The sequence below is a fragment of the Myotis nattereri genome, assembly GCF_964212035.1.
Source record: "Myotis nattereri genome assembly, chromosome: X".
Classification (NCBI taxonomy): Eukaryota; Metazoa; Chordata; class Mammalia; order Chiroptera; family Vespertilionidae; genus Myotis; species Myotis nattereri.
The window spans coordinates 73,923,379-73,945,747 of record NC_138078.1 but is presented as its reverse complement, the minus strand read 5'-3'; positions in this window follow the sequence as shown (position 1 = coordinate 73,945,747).

Here is a 22,369-nt window from a genome sequence, read left to right as displayed (position 1 = left end):
AATCACAGACATTACCAGTGGAAAGCCGTGAAAGGACCAGAAAACTGATAATATTTACAACTCCGGGCACTTTAGGGAGCGTTTTCAGTTGAATTTGCTTTCAAATATTAGGAATTCTTGTTTATACAGCTTAAAATTTGTGTAGAAAGCCTGTAGTGAGGACTATACTGCTTATGTTTACAATTGAGGTCGAATTATTCTGGCGTGTTTTGTATGACTCAGCTGAAATCCTTATGGTTCTAGTACAGACTTGTAAGAACACTCTCTAATTGTGGTAAAACTCTAAAATACGCAATTAGAGTTTCCAGAAACGATTAGAAACTTGGAAGATACACTTGAAATAAAAGTAAATAGAGTCTTACTACATTTCCTGCCGTTTTTAATCACAGACATTACCAGTGGAAAGCCGTGGAATGACCAGAGAACTGATAATATTTACAACTCCGGGCACTTTTGGGAGCGTTTTCACTTGTATTTGATTTCAAATATTAGGAATTCTTGTTTATACGGATTAAAATTTTTGTAGAAAGCCTGTAAGTGAGGACTATACTGCTTATGTTTTAAATTGAGGCCGAATTATTCTGGCGTCATTTGTATGACTCAGGTTAAATCCTTACGGTTCCAGTACAGACTTGTATGAACACTCTCTAATTGTGGTAAAACTCTTAAAATACGCAATTAGAGTTTCCAGAAATGATTAAAAACTGGGAAGATACACTTGAAATAAAAGTAAATAGATTCTTACTACATTTCCTGACGTTTTTAATCACAGACATTACCCGTGGAAAGCCATGAAATGACCAGCAAACTGATAATGTTTACAACTCCGGGCACTTTAGGGAGCGTTTTCACTGGAATTTGCCTTCTAATATTAGGAATTATTGATTATACAGGTCAAAATTTGTGTAGAAAAGCTGTAAGTGAGGACTATACTCCTTGTGTTTACAATTGAGGCCGAATTATTCAGGCGTCTTTGGTATGACTCAGGTGAAATACTTACGGTTCCAGTACAGACTTGTAAGAACACTCTCTAATTGTGGTAAAACTCTTAAAATACGCAATTAGAGTTTCCAGAAATGATTAAAAACTTGGAACAAACACTTGAAATAAAAGTAAACTGAATCTTACTACATTTCCTGCCATTTTTAATCACAGACATTACCAGAGGAAAGCCGTGAAATGACCAGAAAACTGATAATATTTACAACTCCGGGCACTTTAGGGAGCGTTTTCACTTGAATTTTATTTCAAATATTAGGAATTCTTGTTTATACGGCTTAAAATTTGTGTAGAAAGGATGTAAGTGAGGACTATACTGCTTATGTTTACAATTGAGGCCGAATTATTCTGGCGTCTTTCCTATGACTCAGGTGAAATACTTACGGTTCCAGTACATACTTGTAAGAACACTCTCAACTTGTTGTAAAACTCTTAAAATACGCAATTAGAGTTTCCAGAAACGATTAGAAACTTGGAAGATACACTTGAAATAAAAGTAAATAGATTCTTACCACATTTCCTGACGTTTTTAATCACAGACATTACCCGTGGAAAGCCGTGAAATGACCAGAAAACTGATAATATTTAAAACTCCGGGCCGTTTAGGGAGCGTTTTCACTTGAATTTGCTTTCTAATATTAGGAATTCTTGTTTATACAGCTCAAAATTTGTGTAGAAAGGCTGTAAGTGAGGACTATACTGCTTATGTTTAAAATTGAGGCCGAATTATTCTGGCGTCATTTGTATGACTCATGTGAAATCCTTATGGTTCCAGTACAGACTTGTAAGAACACACTCTAATTGTGGTAATACTCTTATAATACGCAATTAGAGTTTCCAGAAATGATTAAATACTTGGAAGATACACTTGAAATAAAAGTAAATAGATTCTTACTACATTTCCTGCCGTTTTTAATCACAGACATTACCAGTGGAAAGCCGTGAAATGACCAGAAAACTGATAATATTTACAACTCCGGGAACTTTAGGGACCGTTTTCACTTGAATTTGCTTTCTAATATTAGGAATTATTGTTTATACAGCTCAAAATTTTTGTAGAATGGCTGTAAGTGAGGACTATACTGCTTATGTTTAAAATTGAGGCCGAATTATTCTGGCGACATTTGTATGACTCAGGTGAAATCCTTACGGTTCTAGTACAGACTTGTAAGAACACTCTCTAATTGTGGTAAAACTCTAAAATACGCAATTAGAGTTTCCAGAAACGATTAGAAACTTGGAAGATACACTTGAAATAAAAGTAAATAGATTCTAACTACATTTCCTGACGTTTTTAATCACATTTCCTGACGTTTTTAATCACAGACATTACCCGTGGAAAGCCGTGAAATGACCAGAAAACTGATAATATTTACAACTCCGGGCACTTTAGGGAGCGTTTTCACTTGAATTTTCTTTCAAATATTAGGAATTCTTGTTTATACGGCTTAAAATTTTTGTAGAAAGGCTGTAAGTGAGGACTATACTGCTTATGTTTAAAATTGAGGCCGAATTATTCTGGCGTCATTTGTATGACTCATGTGAAATCCTTATGGTTCCAGTACAGACTTGTAAGAACACTCTCTAATTGTGGTAATACTCTTATAATACGCAACTAGAGTTTCCAGAAATGATTAAATACTTGGAAGATACACTTGAAATAAAAGTAAATAGATTCTTACTACATTTCCTGCCATTTTTAATCACAGACATTACCAGTGGAAAGCCGTGAAAGGACCAGAAAACTGATAATATTTACAACTCCGGGCACTTTAGGGAGCGTTTTCAGTTGAATTTGCTTTCAAATATTAGGAATTCTTGTTTATACAGCTTAAAATTTGTGTAGAAAGCCTGTAGTGAGGACTATACTGCTTATGTTTACAATTGAGGTCGAATTATTCTGGCGTGTTTTGTATGACTCAGCTGAAATCCTTATGGTTCTAGTACAGACTTGTAAGAACACTCTCTAATTGTGGTAAAACTCTAAAATACGCAATTAGAGTTTCCAGAAACGATTAGAAACTTGGAAGATACACTTGAAATAAAAGTAAATAGAGTCTTACTACATTTCCTGCCGTTTTTAATCACAGACATTACCAGTGGAAAGCCGTGGAATGACCAGAGAACTGATAATATTTACAACTCCGGGCACTTTTGGGAGCGTTTTCACTTGTATTTGATTTCAAATATTAGGAATTCTTGTTTATACGGATTAAAATTTTTGTAGAAAGCCTGTAAGTGAGGACTATACTGCTTATGTTTAAAATTGAGGCCGAATTATTCTGGCGTCATTTGTATGACTCAGGTTAAATCCTTACGGTTCCAGTACAGACTTGTATGAACACTCTCTAATTGTGGTAAAACTCTTAAAATACGCAATTAGAGTTTCCAGAAATGATTAAAAACTGGGAAGATACACTTGAAATAAAAGTAAATAGATTCTTACTACATTTCCTGACGTTTTTAATCACAGACATTACCCGTGTAAAGCCATGAAATGACCAGCAAACTGATAATGTTTACAACTCCGGGCACTTTAGGGAGCGTTTTCACTGGAATTTGCCTTCTAATATTAGGAATTATTGATTATACAGGTCAAAATTTGTGTAGAAAAGCTGTAAGTGAGGACTATACTCCTTGTGTTTACAATTGAGGCCGAATTATTCAGGCGGCTTTGGTATGACTCAGGTGAAATACTTACGGTTCCAGTACAGACTTGTAAGAACACTCTCTAATTGTGGTAAAACTCTTAAAATACGCAATTAGAGTTTCCAGAAATGATTAAAAACTTGGAACAAACACTTGAAATAAAAGTAAACTGAATCTTACTACATTTCCTGCCATTTTTAATCACAGACATTACCAGAGGAAAGCCGTGAAATGACCAGAAAACTGATAATATTTACAACTCCGGGCACTTTAGGGAGCGTTTTCACTTGAATTTTATTTCAAATATTAGGAATTCTTGTTTATACGGCTTAAAATTTGTGTAGAAAGGATGTAAGTGAGGACTATACTGCTTATGTTTACAATTGAGGCCGAATTATTCTGGCGTCTTTCCTATGACTCAGGTGAAATACTTACGGTTCCAGTACATACTTGTAAGAACACTCTCAACTTGTTGTAAAACTCTTAAAATACGCAATTAGAGTTTCCAGAAACGATTAGAAACTTGGAAGATACACTTGAAATAAAAGTAAATAGATTCTTACCACATTTCCTGACGTTTTTAATCACAGACATTACCCGTGGAAAGCCGTGAAATGACCAGAAAACTGATAATATTTAAAACTCCGGGCCGTTTAGGGAGCGTTTTCACTTGAATTTGCTTTCTAATATTAGGAATTCTTGTTTATACAGCTCAAAATTTGTGTAGAAAGGCTGTAAGTGAGGACTATACTGCTTATGTTTAAAATTGAGGCCGAATTATTCTGGCGTCATTTGTATGACTCATGTGAAATCCTTATGGTTCCAGTACAGACTTGTAAGAACACACTCTAATTGTGGTAATACTCTTATAATACGCAATTAGAGTTTCCAGAAATGATTAAATACTTGGAAGATACACTTGAAATAAAAGTAAATAGATTCTTACTACATTTCCTGCCGTTTTTAATCACAGACATTACCAGTGGAAAGCCGTGAAATGACCAGAAAACTGATAATATTTACAACTCCGGGAACTTTAGGGACCGTTTTCACTTGAATTTGCTTTCTAATATTAGGAATTATTGTTTATACAGCTCAAAATTTTTGTAGAATGGCTGTAAGTGAGGACTATACTGCTTATGTTTAAAATTGAGGCCGAATTATTCTGGCGACATTTGTATGACTCAGGTGAAATCCTTACGGTTCTAGTACAGACTTGTAAGAACACTCTCTAATTGTGGTAAAACTCTAAAATACGCAATTAGAGTTTCCAGAAACGATTAGAAACTTGGAAGATACACTTGAAATAAAAGTAAATAGATTCTAACTACATTTCCTGACGTTTTTAATCACATTTCCTGACGTTTTTAATCACAGACATTACCCGTGGAAAGCCGTGAAATGACCAGAAAACTGATAATATTTACAACTCCGGGCACTTTAGGGAGCGTTTTCACTTGAATTTTCTTTCAAATATTAGGAATTCTTGTTTATACGGCTTAAAATTTTTGTAGAAAGGCTGTAAGTGAGGACTATACTGCTTATGTTTAAAATTGAGGCCGAATTATTCTGGCGTCATTTGTATGACTCATGTGAAATCCTTATGGTTCCAGTACAGACTTGTAAGAACACTCTCTAATTGTGGTAATACTCTTATAATACGCAACTAGAGTTTCCAGAAATGATTAAATACTTGGAAGATACACTTGAAATAAAAGTAAATAGATTCTTACTACATTTCCTGCCATTTTTAATCACAGACATTACCAGTGGAAAGCCGTGAAAGGACCAGAAAACTGATAATATTTACAACTCCGGGCACTTTAGGGAGCGTTTTCAGTTGAATTTGCTTTCAAATATTAGGAATTCTTGTTTATACAGCTTAAAATTTGTGTAGAAAGCCTGTAGTGAGGACTATACTGCTTATGTTTACAATTGAGGTCGAATTATTCTGGCGTGTTTTGTATGACTCAGCTGAAATCCTTATGGTTCTAGTACAGACTTGTAAGAACACTCTCTAATTGTGGTAAAACTCTAAAATACGCAATTAGAGTTTCCAGAAACGATTAGAAACTTGGAAGATACACTTGAAATAAAAGTAAATAGAGTCTTACTACATTTCCTGCCGTTTTTAATCACAGACATTACCAGTGGAAAGCCGTGGAATGACCAGAGAACTGATAATATTTACAACTCCGGGCACTTTTGGGAGCGTTTTCACTTGTATTTGATTTCAAATATTAGGAATTCTTGTTTATACGGATTAAAATTTTTGTAGAAAGCCTGTAAGTGAGGACTATACTGCTTATGTTTAAAATTGAGGCCGAATTATTCTGGCGTCATTTGTATGACTCAGGTTAAATCCTTACGGTTCCAGTACAGACTTGTATGAACACTCTCTAATTGTGGTAAAACTCTTAAAATACGCAATTAGAGTTTCCAGAAATGATTAAAAACTGGGAAGATACACTTGAAATAAAAGTAAATAGATTCTTACTACATTTCCTGACGTTTTTAATCACAGACATTACCCGTGTAAAGCCATGAAATGACCAGCAAACTGATAATGTTTACAACTCCGGGCACTTTAGGGAGCGTTTTCACTGGAATTTGCCTTCTAATATTAGGAATTATTGATTATACAGGTCAAAATTTGTGTAGAAAAGCTGTAAGTGAGGACTATACTCCTTGTGTTTACAATTGAGGCCGAATTATTCAGGCGGCTTTGGTATGACTCAGGTGAAATACTTACGGTTCCAGTACAGACTTGTAAGAACACTCTCTAATTGTGGTAAAACTCTTAAAATACGCAATTAGAGTTTCCAGAAATGATTAAAAACTTGGAACAAACACTTGAAATAAAAGTAAACTGAATCTTACTACATTTCCTGCCATTTTTAATCACAGACATTACCAGAGGAAAGCCGTGAAATGACCAGAAAACTGATAATATTTACAACTCCGGGCACTTTAGGGAGCGTTTTCACTTGAATTTTATTTCAAATATTAGGAATTCTTGTTTATACGGCTTAAAATTTGTGTAGAAAGGATGTAAGTGAGGACTATACTGCTTATGTTTACAATTGAGGCCGAATTATTCTGGCGTCTTTCCTATGACTCAGGTGAAATACTTACGGTTCCAGTACATACTTGTAAGAACACTCTCAACTTGTTGTAAAACTCTTAAAATACGCAATTAGAGTTTCCAGAAACGATTAGAAACTTGGAAGATACACTTGAAATAAAAGTAAATAGATTCTTACCACATTTCCTGACGTTTTTAATCACAGACATTACCCGTGGAAAGCCGTGAAATGACCAGAAAACTGATAATATTTAAAACTCCGGGCCGTTTAGGGAGCGTTTTCACTTGAATTTGCTTTCTAATATTAGGAATTCTTGTTTATACAGCTCAAAATTTGTGTAGAAAGGCTGTAAGTGAGGACTATACTGCTTATGTTTAAAATTGAGGCCGAATTATTCTGGCGTCATTTGTATGACTCATGTGAAATCCTTATGGTTCCAGTACAGACTTGTAAGAACACACTCTAATTGTGGTAATACTCTTATAATACGCAATTAGAGTTTCCAGAAATGATTAAATACTTGGAAGATACACTTGAAATAAAAGTAAATAGATTCTTACTACATTTCCTGCCGTTTTTAATCACAGACATTACCAGTGGAAAGCCGTGAAATGACCAGAAAACTGATAATATTTACAACTCCGGGCACTTTAGGGACCGTTTTCACTTGAATTTGCTTTCTAATATTAGGAATTATTGTTTATACAGCTCAAAATTTTTGTAGAATGGCTGTAAGTGAGGACTATACTGCTTATGTTTAAAATTGAGGCCGAATTATTCTGGCGACATTTGTATGACTCAGGTGAAATCCTTACGGTTCTAGTACAGACTTGTAAGAACACTCTCTAATTGTGGTAAAACTCTAAAATACGCAATTAGAGTTTCCAGAAACGATTAGAAACTTGGAAGATACACTTGAAATAAAAGTAAATAGATTCTAACTACATTTCCTGACGTTTTTAATCACATTTCCTGACGTTTTTAATCACAGACATTACCCGTGGAAAGCCGTGAAATGACCAGAAAACTGATAATATTTACAACTCCGGGCACTTTAGGGAGCGTTTTCACTTGAATTTTCTTTCAAATATTAGGAATTCTTGTTTATACGGCTTAAAATTTTTGTAGAAAGGCTGTAAGTGAGGACTATACTGCTTATGTTTAAAATTGAGGCCGAATTATTCTGGCGTCATTTGTATGACTCATGTGAAATCCTTATGGTTCCAGTACAGACTTGTAAGAACACTCTCTAATTGTGGTAATACTCTTATAATACGCAACTAGAGTTTCCAGAAATGATTAAATACTTGGAAGATACACTTGAAATAAAAGTAAATAGATTCTTACTACATTTCCTGCCATTTTTAATCACAGACATTACCAGTGGAAAGCCGTGAAAGGACCAGAAAACTGATAATATTTACAACTCCGGGCACTTTAGGGAGCGTTTTCAGTTGAATTTGCTTTCAAATATTAGGAATTCTTGTTTATACATCTTAAAATTTGTGTAGAAAGCCTGTAAGTGAGGACTATACTGCTTATGTTTACAATTGAGGTCGAATTATTCTGGCGTGTTTTGTATGACTCAGGTGAAATTTTTACGGTTCCAGTACAGACTTGTAAGAACACTCTCTAATTGTGGTAAAACTCTAAAATACGCAATTAGAGTTTCCAGAAACGATTAGAAACTTGGAAGATACACTTGAAATAAAAGTAAATAGAGTCTTACTACATTTCCTGCCGTTTTTAATCACAGACATTACCAGTGGAAAGCCGTGGAATGACCAGAAAACTGATAATATTTACAACTCCGGGCACTTTAGGGAGCGTTTTCACTTGTATTTGATTTCAAATATTAGGAATTCTTGTTTATACGGATTAAAATTTTTGTAGAAAGCCTGTAAGTGAGGACTATACTGCTTATGTTTAAAATTGAGGCCGAATTATTCTGACGTCATTTGTATGACTCAGGTGAAATCCTTATGGTTCCAGTACAGACTTGTATGAACACTCTCTAATTGTGGTAAAACTCTTAAAATACGCAATTAGAGTTTCCAGAAATGATTAAAAACTGGGAAGATACACTTGAAATAAAAGTAAATAGATTCTTACTACATTTCCTGACGTTTTTAATCACAGACATTACCCGTGGAAAGCCATGAAATGACCAGCAAACTGATAATGTTTACAACTCCGGGCACTTTAGGGAGCGTTCTCACTGAAATTTGCCTTCTAATATTAGGAATTATTGATTATACAGGTCAAAATTTGTGTAGAAAAGCTGTAAGTGAGGACTATACTCCATGTGTTTACAATTGAGGCCGAATCATTCAGGCGTCTTTGGTATGACTCAGGTGAAATACTTACAGTTCCAGTACAGACTTGTAAGAACACTCTCTAATTGTGGTAAAACTCTTAAAATACGCAATTAGAGTTTCCAGAAATGATTAAAAACTTGGAACAAACACTTGAAATAAAAGTAAACTGAATCTTACTACATTTCCTGCCATTTTTAATCACAGACATTACCAGAGGAAAGCCGTGAAATGACCAGAAAACTGATAATATTTACAACTCCGGGCACTTTAGGGAGCGTTTTCACTTGAATTTTCTTTCAAATATTAGGAATTCTTGTTTATACGGCTTAAAATTTGTGTAGAAAGGATGTAAGTGAGGACTATACTTCTTATGTTTACAATTGAGGCCGAAAAATTCTGGCGTCTTTCCTATGACTCAGGTGAAATACTTACGGTTCCAGTACATACTTGTAAGAACACTCTCTACTTGTGGTAAAACTCTTAAAATACGCAATTAGAGTTTCCAGAAACGATTAGAAACTTGGAAGATACACTTGAAATAAAAGTAAATAGATTCTTACTACATTTCCTGCCGTTTTTAATCACAGACATTACCAGTGGAAAGCCGTGAAATGACCAGAAAACTGATAATATTTAAAACTCCGGGCCGTTTAGGGAGCGTTTTCACTTGAATTTGCTTTCTAATATTAGGAATTCTTGTTTATACAGCTCAAAATTTGTGTAGAAAGGCTGTAAGTGAGGACTATACTGCTTATGTTTAAAATTGAGGCCGAATTATTCTGGCGTCATTTGTATGACTCATGTGAAATCCTTATGGTTCCAGTACAGACTTGTAAGAACACACTCTAATTGTGGTAATACTCTTATAATACGCAATTAGAGTTTCCAGAAATGATTAAATACTTGGAAGATACACTTGAAATAAAAGTAAATAGATTCTTACTACATTTCCTGCCGTTTTTAATCACAGACATTACCAGTGGAAAGCCGTGAAATGACCAGAAAACTGATAATATTTACAACTCCGGGCACTTTAGGGACCGTTTTCACTTGAATTTGCTTTCTAAAATTAGGAATTATTGTTAATACAGCTCAAAATTTTTGTAGAATGGCTGTAAGTGAGGACTATACTGCTTATGTTTAAAATTGAGGCCGAATTATTCTGGCGACATTTGTATGACTCAGGTGAAATCCTTACGGTTCTAGTACAGACTTGTAAGAACACTCTCTAATTGTGGTAAAACTCTAAAATACGCAATTAGAGTTTCCAGAAACGATTAGAAACTTGGAAGATACACTTGAAATAAAAGTAAATAGATTCTAACTACATTTCCTGACGTTTTTAATCACATTTCCTGACGTTTTTAATCACAGACATTACCCGTGGAAAGCCGTGAAATGACCAGAAAACTGATAATATTTACAACTCCAGGCACTTTAGGGAGCGTTTTCACTTGAATTTTCTTTCAAATATTAGGAATTCTTGTTTATACGGCTTAAAATTTTTGTAGAAAGGCTGTAAGTGAGGACTATACTGCTTATGTTTAAAATTGAGGCCGAATTATTCTGGCGTCATTTGTATGACTCATGTGAAATCCTTATGGTTCCAGTACAGACTTGTAAGAACACTCTCTAATTGTGGTAATACTCTTATAATACGCAACTAGAGTTTCCAGAAATGATTAAATACTTGGAAGATACACTTGAAATAAAAGTAAATAGATTCTTACTACATTTCCTGCCATTTTTAATCACAGACATTACCAGTGGAAAGCCGTGAAAGGACCAGAAAACTGATAATATTTACAACTCCGGGCACTTTAGGGAGCGTTTTCAGTTGAATTTGCTTTCAAATATTAGGAATTCTTGTTTATACAGCTTAAAATTTGTGTAGAAAGCCTGTAGTGAGGACTATACTGCTTATGTTTACAATTGAGGTCGAATTATTCTGGCGTGTTTTGTATGACTCAGCTGAAATCCTTATGGTTCTAGTACAGACTTGTAAGAACACTCTCTAATTGTGGTAAAACTCTAAAATACGCAATTAGAGTTTCCAGAAACGATTAGAAACTTGGAAGATACACTTGATATAAAAGTAAATCGATTCTAACTACATTTCCTGACGTTTTTAATCACAGACATTACCCGTGGAAAGCCGTGAAATGACCAGAAAACTGATAATATTTACAACTCCGGGCACTTTAGGGAGCGTTTTCACTTGAATTTTCTTTCAAATATTAGGAATTCTTGTTTATACGGCTTAAAATTTTTGTAGAAAGGCTGTAAGTGAGGACTATACTGCTTATGTTTAAAATTGAGGCCGAATTATTCTGGCGTCATTTGTATGACTCATGTGAAATCCTTATGGTTCCAGTACAGACTTGTAAGAACACTCTCTAATTGTGGTAATACTCTTATAATACGCAACTAGAGTTTCCAGAAATGATTAAATACTTGGAAGATACACTTGAAATAAAAGTAAATAGATTCTTACTACATTTCCTGCCATTTTTAATCACAGACATTACCAGTGGAAAGCCGTGAAAGGACCAGAAAACTGATAATATTTACAACTCCGGGCACTTTAGGGAGCGTTTTCAGTTGAATTTGCTTTCAAATATTAGGAATTCTTGTTTATACAGCTTAAAATTTGTGTAGAAAGCCTGTAGTGAGGACTATACTGCTTATGTTTACAATTGAGGTCGAATTATTCTGGCGTGTTTTGTATGACTCAGCTGAAATCCTTATGGTTCTAGTACAGACTTGTAAGAACACTCTCTAATTGTGGTAAAACTCTAAAATACGCAATTAGAGTTTCCAGAAACGATTAGAAACTTGGAAGATACACTTGAAATAAAAGTAAATAGAGTCTTACTACATTTCCTGCCGTTTTTAATCACAGACATTACCAGTGGAAAGCCGTGGAATGACCAGAGAACTGATAATATTTACAACTCCGGGCACTTTTGGGAGCGTTTTCACTTGTATTTGATTTCAAATATTAGGAATTCTTGTTTATACGGATTAAAATTTTTGTAGAAAGCCTGTAAGTGAGGACTATACTGCTTATGTTTTAAATTGAGGCCGAATTATTCTGGCGTCATTTGTATGACTCAGGTTAAATCCTTACGGTTCCAGTACAGACTTGTATGAACACTCTCTAATTGTGGTAAAACTCTTAAAATACGCAATTAGAGTTTCCAGAAATGATTAAAAACTGGGAAGATACACTTGAAATAAAAGTAAATAGATTCTTACTACATTTCCTGACGTTTTTAATCACAGACATTACCCGTGGAAAGCCATGAAATGACCAGCAAACTGATAATGTTTACAACTCCGGGCACTTTAGGGAGCGTTTTCACTGGAATTTGCCTTCTAATATTAGGAATTATTGATTATACAGGTCAAAATTTGTGTAGAAAAGCTGTAAGTGAGGACTATACTCCTTGTGTTTACAATTGAGGCCGAATTATTCAGGCGTCTTTGGTATGACTCAGGTGAAATACTTACGGTTCCAGTACAGACTTGTAAGAACACTCTCTAATTGTGGTAAAACTCTTAAAATACGCAATTAGAGTTTCCAGAAATGATTAAAAACTTGGAACAAACACTTGAAATAAAAGTAAACTGAATCTTACTACATTTCCTGCCATTTTTAATCACAGACATTACCAGAGGAAAGCCGTGAAATGACCAGAAAACTGATAATATTTACAACTCCGGGCACTTTAGGGAGCGTTTTCACTTGAATTTTATTTCAAATATTAGGAATTCTTGTTTATACGGCTTAAAATTTGTGTAGAAAGGATGTAAGTGAGGACTATACTGCTTATGTTTACAATTGAGGCCGAATTATTCTGGCGTCTTTCCTATGACTCAGGTGAAATACTTACGGTTCCAGTACATACTTGTAAGAACACTCTCAACTTGTTGTAAAACTCTTAAAATACGCAATTAGAGTTTCCAGAAACGATTAGAAACTTGGAAGATACACTTGAAATAAAAGTAAATAGATTCTTACCACATTTCCTGACGTTTTTAATCACAGACATTACCCGTGGAAAGCCGTGAAATGACCAGAAAACTGATAATATTTAAAACTCCGGGCCGTTTAGGGAGCGTTTTCACTTGAATTTGCTTTCTAATATTAGGAATTCTTGTTTATACAGCTCAAAATTTGTGTAGAAAGGCTGTAAGTGAGGACTATACTGCTTATGTTTAAAATTGAGGCCGAATTATTCTGGCGTCATTTGTATGACTCATGTGAAATCCTTATGGTTCCAGTACAGACTTGTAAGAACACACTCTAATTGTGGTAATACTCTTATAATACGCAATTAGAGTTTCCAGAAATGATTAAATACTTGGAAGATACACTTGAAATAAAAGTAAATAGATTCTTACTACATTTCCTGCCGTTTTTAATCACAGACATTACCAGTGGAAAGCCGTGAAATGACCAGAAAACTGATAATATTTACAACTCCGGGAACTTTAGGGACCGTTTTCACTTGAATTTGCTTTCTAATATTAGGAATTATTGTTTATACAGCTCAAAATTTTTGTAGAATGGCTGTAAGTGAGGACTATACTGCTTATGTTTAAAATTGAGGCCGAATTATTCTGGCGACATTTGTATGACTCAGGTGAAATCCTTACGGTTCTAGTACAGACTTGTAAGAACACTCTCTAATTGTGGTAAAACTCTAAAATACGCAATTAGAGTTTCCAGAAACGATTAGAAACTTGGAAGATACACTTGAAATAAAAGTAAATAGATTCTAACTACATTTCCTGACGTTTTTAATCACATTTCCTGACGTTTTTAATCACAGACATTACCCGTGGAAAGCCGTGAAATGACCAGAAAACTGATAATATTTACAACTCCGGGCACTTTAGGGAGCGTTTTCACTTGAATTTTCTTTCAAATATTAGGAATTCTTGTTTATACGGCTTAAAATTTTTGTAGAAAGGCTGTAAGTGAGGACTATACTGCTTATGTTTAAAATTGAGGCCGAATTATTCTGGCGTCATTTGTATGACTCATGTGAAATCCTTATGGTTCCAGTACAGACTTGTAAGAACACTCTCTAATTGTGGTAATACTCTTATAATACGCAACTAGAGTTTCCAGAAATGATTAAATACTTGGAAGATACACTTGAAATAAAAGTAAATAGATTCTTACTACATTTCCTGCCATTTTTAATCACAGACATTACCAGTGGAAAGCCGTGAAAGGACCAGAAAACTGATAATATTTACAACTCCGGGCACTTTAGGGAGCGTTTTCAGTTGAATTTGCTTTCAAATATTAGGAATTCTTGTTTATACAGCTTAAAATTTGTGTAGAAAGCCTGTAGTGAGGACTATACTGCTTATGTTTACAATTGAGGTCGAATTATTCTGGCGTGTTTTGTATGACTCAGCTGAAATCCTTATGGTTCTAGTACAGACTTGTAAGAACACTCTCTAATTGTGGTAAAACTCTAAAATACGCAATTAGAGTTTCCAGAAACGATTAGAAACTTGGAAGATACACTTGAAATAAAAGTAAATAGAGTCTTACTACATTTCCTGCCGTTTTTAATCACAGACATTACCAGTGGAAAGCCGTGGAATGACCAGAGAACTGATAATATTTACAACTCCGGGCACTTTTGGGAGCGTTTTCACTTGTATTTGATTTCAAATATTAGGAATTCTTGTTTATACGGATTAAAATTTTTGTAGAAAGCCTGTAAGTGAGGACTATACTGCTTATGTTTAAAATTGAGGCCGAATTATTCTGGCGTCATTTGTATGACTCAGGTTAAATCCTTACGGTTCCAGTACAGACTTGTATGAACACTCTCTAATTGTGGTAAAACTCTTAAAATACGCAATTAGAGTTTCCAGAAATGATTAAAAACTGGGAAGATACACTTGAAATAAAAGTAAATAGATTCTTACTACATTTCCTGACGTTTTTAATCACAGACATTACCCGTGTAAAGCCATGAAATGACCAGCAAACTGATAATGTTTACAACTCCGGGCACTTTAGGGAGCGTTTTCACTGGAATTTGCCTTCTAATATTAGGAATTATTGATTATACAGGTCAAAATTTGTGTAGAAAAGCTGTAAGTGAGGACTATACTCCTTGTGTTTACAATTGAGGCCGAATTATTCAGGCGTCTTTGGTATGACTCAGGTGAAATACTTACGGTTCCAGTACAGACTTGTAAGAACACTCTCTAATTGTGGTAAAACTCTTAAAATACGCAATTAGAGTTTCCAGAAATGATTAAAAACTTGGAACAAACACTTGAAATAAAAGTAAACTGAATCTTACTACATTTCCTGCCATTTTTAATCACAGACATTACCAGAGGAAAGCCGTGAAATGACCAGAAAACTGATAATATTTACAACTCCGGGCACTTTAGGGAGCGTTTTCACTTGAATTTTATTTCAAATATTAGGAATTCTTGTTTATACGGCTTAAAATTTGTGTAGAAAGGATGTAAGTGAGGACTATACTGCTTATGTTTACAATTGAGGCCGAATTATTCTGGCGTCTTTCCTATGACTCAGGTGAAATACTTACGGTTCCAGTACATACTTGTAAGAACACTCTCAACTTGTTGTAAAACTCTTAAAATACGCAATTAGAGTTTCCAGAAACGATTAGAAACTTGGAAGATACACTTGAAATAAAAGTAAATAGATTCTTACCACATTTCCTGACGTTTTTAATCACAGACATTACCCGTGGAAAGCCGTGAAATGACCAGAAAACTGATAATATTTAAAACTCCGGGCCGTTTAGGGAGCGTTTTCACTTGAATTTGCTTTCTAATATTAGGAATTCTTGTTTATACAGCTCAAAATTTGTGTAGAAAGGCTGTAAGTGAGGACTATACTGCTTATGTTTAAAATTGAGGCCGAATTATTCTGGCGTCATTTGTATGACTCATGTGAAATCCTTATGGTTCCAGTACAGACTTGTAAGAACACACTCTAATTGTGGTAATACTCTTATAATACGCAATTAGAGTTTCCAGAAATGATTAAATACTTGGAAGATACACTTGAAATAAAAGTAAATAGATTCTTACTACATTTCCTGCCGTTTTTAATCACAGACATTACCAGTGGAAAGCCGTGAAATGACCAGAAAACTGATAATATTTACAACTCCGGGCACTTTAGGGACCGTTTTCACTTGAATTTGCTTTCTAATATTAGGAATTATTGTTTATACAGCTCAAAATTTTTGTAGAATGGCTGTAAGTGAGGACTATACTGCTTATGTTTAAAATTGAGGCCGAATTATTCTGGCGACATTTGTATGACTCAGGTGAAATCCTTACGGTTCTAGTACAGACTTGTAAGAACACTCTCTAATTGTGGTAAAACTCTAAAATACGCAATTAGAGTTTCCAGAAACGATTAGAAACTTGGAAGATACACTTGAAATAAAAGTAAATAGATTCTAACTACATTTCCTGACGTTTTTAATCACATTTCCTGACGTTTTTAATCACAGACATTACCCGTGGAAAGCCGTGAAATGACCAGAAAACTGATAATATTTACAACTCCGGGCACTTTAGGGAGCGTTTTCACTTGAATTTTCTTTCAAATATTAGGAATTCTTGTTTATACGGCTTAAAATTTTTGTAGAAAGGCTGTAAGTGAGGACTATACTGCTTATGTTTAAAATTGAGGCCGAATTATTCTGACGTCATTTGTATGACTCAGGTGAAATCCTTATGGTTCCAGTACAGACTTGTATGAACACTCTCTAATTGTGGTAAAACTCTTAAAATACGCAATTAGAGTTTCCAGAAATGATTAAAAACTGGGAAGATACACTTGAAATAAAAGTAAATAGATTCTTACTACATTTCCTGACGTTTTTAATCACAGACATTACCCGTGGAAAGCCATGAAATGACCAGCAAACTGATAATGTTTACAACTCCGGGCACTTTAGGGAGCGTTCTCACTGAAATTTGCCTTCTAATATTAGGAATTATTGATTATACAGGTCAAAATTTGTGTAGAAAAGCTGTAAGTGAGGACTATACTCCTTGTGTTTACAATTGAGGCCGAATCATTCAGGCGTCTTTGGTATGACTCAGGTGAAATACTTACGGTTCCAGTACAGACTTGTAAGAACACTCTCTAATTGTGGTAAAACTCTTAAAATACGCAATTAGAGTTTCCAGAAATGATTAAAAACTTGGAACAAACACTTGAAATAAAAGTAAACTGAATCTTACTACATTTCCTGCCATTTTTAATCACAGACATTACCAGAGGAAAGCCGTGAAATGACCAGAAAACTGATAATATTTACAACTCCGGGCACTTTAGGGAGCGTTTTCACTTGAATTTTCTTTCAAATATTAGGAATTCTTGTTTATACGGCTTAAAATTTGTGTAGAAAGGATGTAAGTGAGGACTATACTGCTTATGTTTACAATTGAGGCCGAATTATTCTGGCGTCTTTCCTATGACTCAGGTGAAATACTTACGGTTCCAGTACATACTTGTAAGAACACTCTCTACTTGTGGTAAAACTCTTAAAATACGCAATTAGAGTTTCCAGAAACGATTAGAAACTTGGAAGATACACTTGAAATAAAAGTAAATAGATTCTTACTACATTTCCTGCCGTTTTTAATCACAGACATTACCAGTGATAAGCGGGGAAATGACCAGAAAACTGATAATATTTACAACTCCGGGCCGTTTAGGGAGCGTTTTCACTTGAATTTGCTTTCTAATATTAGGAATTATTGTTTATACAGCTCAAAATTTTTGTAGAAAGGCTGTAAGTGAGGACTATACTGCTTATGTTTAAAATTGAGGCCGAATTATTCTGGCGTCATTTGTATGACTCATGTGAAATCCTTATGGTTCCAGTACAGACTTGTAAGAACACACTCTAATTGTGGTAATACTCTTATACTACGCTATTAGAGTTTCCAGAAATGATTAAATACTTGGAAGATACACTTGAAATAAAAGTAAATAGATTCTTACTACATTTCCTGCCGTTTTTAATCACAGACATTACCAGTGGAAAACCGTGAAATGACCAGAAAACTGATAATATTTACAACTCCGGGCACTTTAGGGACCGTTTTCACTTGAATTTGCTTTCTAATATTAGGAATTATTGTTTATACAGCTCAAAATTTTTGTAGAATGGCTGTAAGTGAGGACTATACTGCTTATGTTTAAAATTGAGGCCGAATTATTCTGGCGACATTTGTATGACTCAGCTGAAATCCTTACGGTTCTAGTACAGACTTGTAAGAACACTCTCTAATTGTGGTAAAACTCTTAAAATACGCAATTAGAGTTTCCAGATATGATTAAAAACTTGGAACAAACACTTGAAATAAAATTAAGCTGAATCTTACTACATTTCCTGCCGTTTTTAATCACATACATTACCAGTGGAAAGCCGTGAAATGACCAGAAAACTGATAATATTTACAACTCCGGGCACTTTAGGGAGCGTTTTCACTTGAATTTTCTTTCAAATATTAGGAATTCTTGTTTATACGGCTCAAAATTTGTGTAGAAAGGCTGTAAGTGAGGACTATACTGCTTATGTTTAAAATTGAGGCCGAATTATTCTGGCGACATATGTGTGACTCAGGTGAAATCGTTACGGTTCTAGTACAGACTTGTAAGAACACTCTCTAATTGTGGTAAAACTCTAAAATACGCAACTAGTGTTTCCAGAAACGATTAGAAACTTGGAAGATACACTTGAAATAAAAGTAAATAGATTCTTACCACATTTCCTGACGTTTTTATTCACAGACATTACCCGTGGAAAGCCGTGAAATGACCAGAAAACTGATAATATTTACAACTCCGGGCACTTTAGGGAGCGTTTTCACTTGAATTTTCTTTCAAATATTAGGAATTCTTGCTTATACGGCTTAAAATTTTTGTAGAAAGGCTGTAAGTGAGGACTATACTGCTTATGTTTAAAATTGAGGCCGAATTATTCTGGCCTCATTTGTATGACTCAGCTGAAATTCTTACGGTTCTAGTACAGACTTGTAAGAACACTCTCTAATTGTGGTAAAACTCTAAAATACATAATTAGAGTTTCCAGCAACGATTAGAAACTTGGAAGATACACTTGAAATAAAAGTAAATAGAGTCTTACTACATTTCCTGCCGTTTTTAATCACAGACATTACCAGTGGAAAGCCATGAAATGACCAGCAAACTGATAATGTTTACAACTCCGGGCACTTTAGGGAGCGTTTTCACTGGAATTTGCCTTCTAATATTAGGAATTATTGATTATACAGGTCAAAATTTGTGTAGAAAAGCTGTAAGTGAGGACTATACTCCTTGTGTTTACAATTGAGGCCGAATTATTCAGGCGTCTTTGGTATGACTCTGGAGAAATACTTACGGTTCCAGTACAGACTTGTAAGAACACTCTCTAATTGTGGTAAAACTCTTAAAATACGCAATTAGAGTTTCCAGAAACGATTAGAAACTTGGAAGATACACTTGAAATAAAAGTAAATAGATTCTTACTACATTTCCTGCAGTTTTCAATCACAGATTTTACCCGTGGAAGGCCGTGAAATGACCAGATAACTGATAATATTTACAACTCCGGGCACTTTAGGGAGCGTTTTCAATTGAATTTTCTTTCAAATATTAGGAATTCTTGTTTATACAGCTTAAAATTTGTGTAGAAAGCCTGTAAGTGAGGACTATACTTCTTATGTTTACAATTGAGGCTGAATTATTCTGGTGTGTTTTGTATGACTCAGCTGAAATCCTTACGGTTCTAGTACAGACTTGTAAGAACACTCTCTAATTGTGGTAAAACTCTTAAAATACGCAATTAGAGTTTCCAGATATAATTAAAAACTTGGAAGATACATTTGAAATAAAAGTAAATAGATTCTTACTACATTTCCTGCCGTTGTTAATCACAGACATTACCAGTGGAAAGCCCTGAAATGACCAGAAAACTGATAATATTTACAACTCCGGGCACTTTAGGGAGTGTTTTCACTTGAACTTGCTTTCTAATATTAGGAATTCTTGTTTATACAGCTCAAAATTTTTGTAGAAAGGCTGTAAGTGAGGACTATACTGCTTATGTTTAAAATTGAGGCCGAATTCTTCTGGCGTCATTTGTATGACTCAGGTGAAATTTTTACGGTTCCAGTACAGACTTGTAAGAACACTCTCTAATTGTGGTAATACTCTTATAATACGCAATTAGAGTTTCCAGAAATGATTAAATACTTGGAAGATACACTTGAAATAAAAGTAAATAGATTCTTACTACATTTCCTGCCGTTTTTAATTACAGACATTACCAGTGGAAAGCCGTGAAATGACCAGAAAACTGATAATATTTACAACTCCGGGCACTTTAGGGAGCGTTTTCACTTGAATTTGCTTTCTAATATTAGGAATTCTTGTTTATACAGCTCAAAATTTTTGTAGAAAGGCTGTAAGTGAGGACTATACTGCTTATGTTTAAAATTGAGGCCGAATTATTCTGGCGTCATTTGTATGACTCATGTGAAATCCTTATGGTTCCAGTACAGACTTGTAAGAACACTCTCTAATTGTGGTAATACTCTTATAATACGCAACTAGAGTTTCCAGAAATGATTAAATACTTGGAAGATACACTTGAAATAAAAGTAAATAGATTCTTACTACATTTCCTGCAATTTTTAATCACAGACATTACCAGTGGAAAGCCGTGAAATGACCAGAAAACTGATAATATTTACAACTCCGGGCACTTTAGGGAGCGTTTTCATTTGAATTTGCTTTCAAATATTAGGAATTCTTGTTTATACAGCTTAAAATTTGTGTAGAAAGCCTGTAAGTGAGGACTATACTGCTTATGTTTACAATTGAGGTCGAATTATTCTGGCGTGTTTTGTATGACTCAGCTGAAATCCTTATGGTTCTAGTACAGACTTGTAAGAACACTCTCTAATTGTGGTAAAACTCCAAAATACGCAATTAGAGTTTCCAGAAACGATTAGAAACTTCGAAGATACACTTGAAATAAAAATAAATAGAGTCTTACTACATTTCCTGCCGTTTTTAATCACAGACGTTACCAGTGGAAAGCCGTGGAATGACCAGAAAACTGATAATATTTACAACTCCGGGCACTTTAGGGAGAGTTTTCACTTGTATTTGCTTTCAAATATTAGGAATTCTTGTTTATACGGATTAAAATTTTTGTAGAAAGCCTGTAAGTGAGGACTATACTGCTTATATTTAAAATTTAGGCCGAATTATTCTGGCGTCATTTGTATGACTCAGGTGAAATCCTTACGGTTCCAGTACAGACTTGTATGAACACTCTCTAATTGTGGTAAAACTCTTAAAATACGCAATTAGAGTTTCCAGAAACGATTAGAAACTTGGAAGATACACTTGAAATAAAAGTAAATAGATTCTTACTACATTTACTGCAGTTTTTAATCACAGATTTTACCCGTGGAAGGCCGTGAAATGACCAGATAACTGATAATATTTACAACTCCGGGCACTTTAGGGAGCGTTTTCAATTGAATTTTCTTTCAAATATTAGGAATTCTTGTTTATAGAGCTTAAAATTTGTGTAGAAAGCCTGTAAGTGAGGACGATACTTCTTATGTTTACAATTGAGGCTGAATTATTCTGGCGTGTTTTGTATGACTCAGCTGAAATCCTTACGGTTCTAGTACAGACTTGTAAGAACACTCGCTAATTGTGGTAAAACTCTTAAAATACGCAATTAGAGTTTCCAGATATAATTAAAAACTTGGAAGATACACTTGAAATAAAAGTAAATAGATTCTTACTACATTTCCTGCCGTTGTTAATCACAGACATTACCAGTGGAAAGCCCTGAAATGACCAGAAAACTGATAATATTTACAACTCCGGGCACTTTAGGGAGTGTTTTCACTTGAACTTGCTTTCTAATATTAGGAATTCTTGTTTATACAGCTCAAAATTTTTGTAGAAAGGCTGTAAGTGAGGACTATACTGCTTATGTTTAAAATTGAGGCCGAATTCTTCTGGCGTCATTTGTATGACTCAGGTGAAATTTTTACGGTTCCAGTACAGACTTGTAAGAACACTCTCTAATTGTGGTAATACTCTTATAATACGCAATTAGAGTTTCCAGAAATGATTAAATACTTGGAAGATACACTTGAAATAAAAGTAAATAGATTCTTACTACATTTCCTGCCGTTTTTAATTACAGACATTACCAGTGGAAAGCCGTGAAATGACCAGAAAAC